Raw genomic sequence first — 4,822 nt, 5'->3', positions numbered from 1 at the left:
ACTTCATTGACTAGACTCTGAATGCACACTTTGGTGAGTTGAGCCTTAGGTTGAAAGCCCTGCATCTGGTGAACACTTTTCTTTGTACGTCGGAGTGTTCCTTTCTCTTCTTTGCTTTTACCACTATGTCATCTACATAGCACTCAATCTCTTTATGCATCATGTCATGAAACACAATCGTCATCGTTCATTGGTATGTGGCTCTAGCATTTTTCAGGCCAAAGGCCATTATCTTGTAGTAAGAGTTCCCAATTGGTGTCCTGAATGTTGTGTCTAGTGCATCTACAGGGTCCATGTATATCTGATTGTATCCACTATAGACATCTAGGAAAGAGAACAACTGGTTCTCGACCGTTGAATTAATGAGGATGTCCATATTTGGGGCAGGGAACTCATCTTTGGGGCAGAACCTATTCATGTCCCTGAAATCGACACAACACCTAGGGTAAAGGTGGGAAAAGTTATTGCGCTACTCCTTTACTGATAGTTGTAAGCTAATGTGCTAAGATCTGGGTACTAACCTTAGTTGGTTGTTTTTCTTTCTGTCTGGAACAACGTTAGCTAAGCACAATGGCTAGTGATTGGTTTGATGAAGCCTACTTTCAGGAGTCATTCAACCTTCTCTTTGTGTTGGGCCCATATTGAGCTCATAGTGATGTGCTCAGGGGTTCACTACATTTAGTAGTGAATTCGGCCAAGCCTTTTCAAAGAGGCTGGGCCAAACCCATGTGGACTTATGTGAGGTCATTGTGGGGTCCCACACCATAAAAATCAAGCCTAAGTTGACCATGCAATACCCTTGTGTCGTGAGCCATATAGCTGATGGGCCCATAATTAATATGATTAATTAAGTTGTCATGTGACATGGGGTGAATTTGGGTTTGGATCAGGGTATGGAGCACCTAATCTTATAAGAAGATAAGTTGTAATTAGAGTCCACATCTGATTTAGATCTTGATTAGCTCCTAATTAGATTAGGAGATAGCCCCATAAGAGAGTATAAAAGAGGAAGGGGGCGGACCAGTCCAACACAACTTCATATTTTTGTTTTTTCTAGTTCTCTCTACCCTTTTGTCTCTCAATTTTTTCCCAATTCTACATCAACTATTTGGTTGATCTAGATCAGTTCTCCTTTGATTTTTGCAAGAAAAATTCAGGGGATATTAGGCTCATCATCCTCAATTTGATCCAAGCAAATAGAGCTTAGTTTTGTAGAAAATTGTGTTGCTAAACCAACTTCAGGAATACACTGCACCATCTTTAATGGAGGCTGGTTTTAGGACTTATTTGGGCATGAACTTCCATGGTATCAGTATCAGGTATACATCTCCCTCTTTGATTGGTTTCAAATCTGGTATAGTTCAGTGCAAGACCGGTCCTGAAAAATGCAGTTTTTCAAAACATAGGGAATTCGATTCCTAGAAAGATTAGGGAATTTTTGAAATTTTGCCCAGCATCTAGCATGGTTCAACCATCCATATGATGGATCCTAACCCTTCTAATAGTGGTATTAGAGCACTAGGTCCAGCTCTTGAACTGAACCAAATGGAGTTTGAACCCAAACTCAAATGCAAGAACTAGTCTAGCCAATTTGAGCAGTTAATAGAAATCTCTGAGAATTCGGTTCTCAAAGTGGGCCAATGCTATGAAGGATTTATAGATATATTCTGATATATCTATAATTCCCTAATTTTACTATTTTACCCCTAAAACAAACCATTTGATAATTGTTAGCTCAATTTGCACTAATTCATAAAAATAAATTATTAAATTCAAAAATAATATAAAAATATGAATAAATTGTAAAAAATTAATTTATTAAAATAAGAATAAAATTGAAAAATATATATACACTTATAAATTAAAAATAAATAATTAAAAGTTAAAATAATAATGAAAATAGTAATAAAGTCCATGAAGCAATGAGAAAATATTTAATAATTGGAAAATTAATGTCTTAAAACTATTAAAATATTTAATAATTAATAAAAATTAAAATAATTAATAATTAATTCAAATAAAAATTATAAAATAAAAATAATTTATTAAAATAAGATTAAGATTAGAAAGTTTGTATAAATTAGTGTAAGATTAAAAAATAATTTAATAAAGTCTATTAAACAATTAAAAAATATTTAATAATTAGTGTAAGTAAGGTGGTTAGGCTACATATAGGGGTTTCCTTAAAGGACAAAAGAAGATTGGGTGCAGGAGGTAGGCTAAAGGTTAAGGAAAATGTAAGTGATAAGGCGATCATCTCATTACAAGACAGACCCCTATTTATAGGGAGATATCCCAAGGTCCCGAAAGGAAGGAGCCAAAAGCATTTGATTCCCATTAAGAAATGGAATCTCAGATTCGCTGTCAGTTGTTAGGGAGGATTGCTAGGGTTTTGCTATGTATCTTACGAGATATCCTTGGGATGAACTTTCCTTTCGTCCAAGGATTCTCATAATCCGTGTATGCTACTTCCTTTTCTGACCCATTTAACCAACGTGGCATAAGTGATATAATTGTTTAATGGGTGCACCTTTACTAGGTTCATGTCGCATCCTATGGGCGCATAATTTAAAGACACATGTGTAATTGATATTTATTCTCATTCTATAGTGATTTTACGGGAGTCGCGATTCTACATTGACTTTGAATTCATTGCAACTACACCCGTGTCTAAATCTCATCGCAAATCTGTGTGTGTTTAAGGTTCATCGCATATTTGTGTGTGTCTAAAGTTCATCGTGACTCATTTCCAGTACGAGTTTATCACAGTCATGCGATGAGTTAGGAACTCATTATAGACATCCAATGAGTTATGAACTCATCGCAAGTGTCCATGTTGTATTAATTCAGTATCCTCTGCACTCTATTGGTATGGGCGATCACTATATTCCTACATTAGCCCCCTTGCTTATCGGTAAGAGAGGGGGCTTTATGATCAGTGTGCATCTTTGTATTGGGATTTGTCTTGAGACTTTATGATCAGTGTGCATTGTGGCACACTGATCTCTGTGCATTGAGTCTGGTGGTCATCCCTATCTTGATTGGGTCTTTTATGATCAGTGGGAAATTTTATTTGGATCTATTTTCAGCCCCCTTGCTTATTAGCAGACAACAGACCAGTCAAAAAGCAATCATATATTCGACTTGGTGATATCTTTGGATGGGAATTGGGTTTGTCCATTTTGGGATAGCTTTTCGTTCACTCTGTGATTCAGCCCCCCTGTCTTTCGACAATTTGCTTTCTGTCAGTTGGCAACTCTATGCTCATTTTGTTAGTGAAATTATTAGCCCCCTACTTAATGGTAGGAAGTAAATTGTCAAAAGACAAGAGATAAACACTAAAGTATAGGCGTCCATCCCCCTGTGTTTGTCGAAGTGATGCCCATCACGAGTGCATTTGTGAGTTGGGTGGGTTTTGCTTGGTGGATTTTCGCATTCGGTTACCATTGGAGGGATGGGAAAGTAGTTATGTGCCAATGACATGGCAATCATCATTAGAACTTTTCGTAACTGTCATCTCCTCATAAATGCATTGTGTTCGTGCATGTGGCTCAGAGAGGGGATGTACATTTAAAGTGGTGGTTGCCAACGTGTCACCACTTTTAAATTAATGCACCGGTTTGTCCCGCCCAACTGGGGTACGATTATAATTTTACATACTTTACTTTTCCGTTAAGCGTTAGTAGGGAAATTGCAATCATATCGATTTGTCTTCCTCGATGTTGTTTAGCATTCTTGACATGTTCGAGGATTCTATAAAAAGGATAGTATGCCTTCTTCTGCTTCCTTTTTGTGTTTGCACTTATTCTCATCTAGTTTTCCATCCTTGTTTCTATCCTTAACTCTCTAGTGACCGTTTTCAATCTATTTCTTCCTTGTTCCATGTTCTTTAGACCATGTCTCCTCGCGAGAAGAAAACTGAATACCCATTTGTTGAATTCGTTAGAGTCATGGATACAACATAAATGTTGTCTGAACGTGAAGTGGCTAGGGTGGCCGATGGTGGTAAGGGCTTCTAGTCACCTATGCCAGTAGCAAGGGGAAAGGATGAGGGTTTTGATGTTGTTGATGGGAGTTAACTAATGTGTTTTTATGGGCACTTGGGTCGGTCGGTGTCCTTCAAGTGTCAAGAGCCTAGGGTTGATAGCTCAAAATCATTGAATAGCTATTCTAGCTGGGCACGTTATATCTTAGGGAATCTAATGTTTTTCTGGTTGCTAAGGGATGCCAGACTTATATGCTTTGTAGACTGTTTCCTTGATCTCCCTGGTAAGGAGGGAGTGAGTTATGTAAAACCTTTATTGGATCACTGGTGTTGCCGTACTCACACATTTGTGGGTGCGTTCAATGAATTTTCTATCACCGTAGAGGATGTTGTTGCCTTATTGGCGTTACCAATTGGTGGGTCGGTGTCTACCCACCACCAACAGTTTCCCGAGTCCCTTCCTGCCAACTTGTTGGGGCTCTATGAGGAATTGTTGTGAGAGGTTGCTGAGTTTAAGTCCTAAGTAGACCAATCGATTGCCCGGGGTAAAATGTCACTTGAAGCATGGGTAACCTATTGGTTTGAGGCCAACAACATGGGAGATGTAATGGTGCACAGGGGAGAGAGCCAATGCCACCTTGCGGCATTTATTCTGTATGTCACGTCTTGTTTCCTTTTCCTAGGGCTGCCTGATTATGGCCTTCACACGGTGCTGGTCCCCCTTGTCGTGATGGTTGCCGGAGGTCACCGACTTCGGTTAGCATTGTTGCTTTTGGGGTACCTGCTCGAGTAGATGGACAACATAGTCCATTAGATGATAGATCCAGGCACATTTGT

Source organism: Nelumbo lutea, chromosome 7, assembly GCF_056320005.1.
Source record: "Nelumbo lutea isolate HS-2025 chromosome 7, American lotus-T2T, whole genome shotgun sequence".
NCBI lineage: Eukaryota > Viridiplantae > Streptophyta > Magnoliopsida > Proteales > Nelumbonaceae > Nelumbo > Nelumbo lutea.
Note: the sequence above shows the minus strand (reverse complement) of the source record.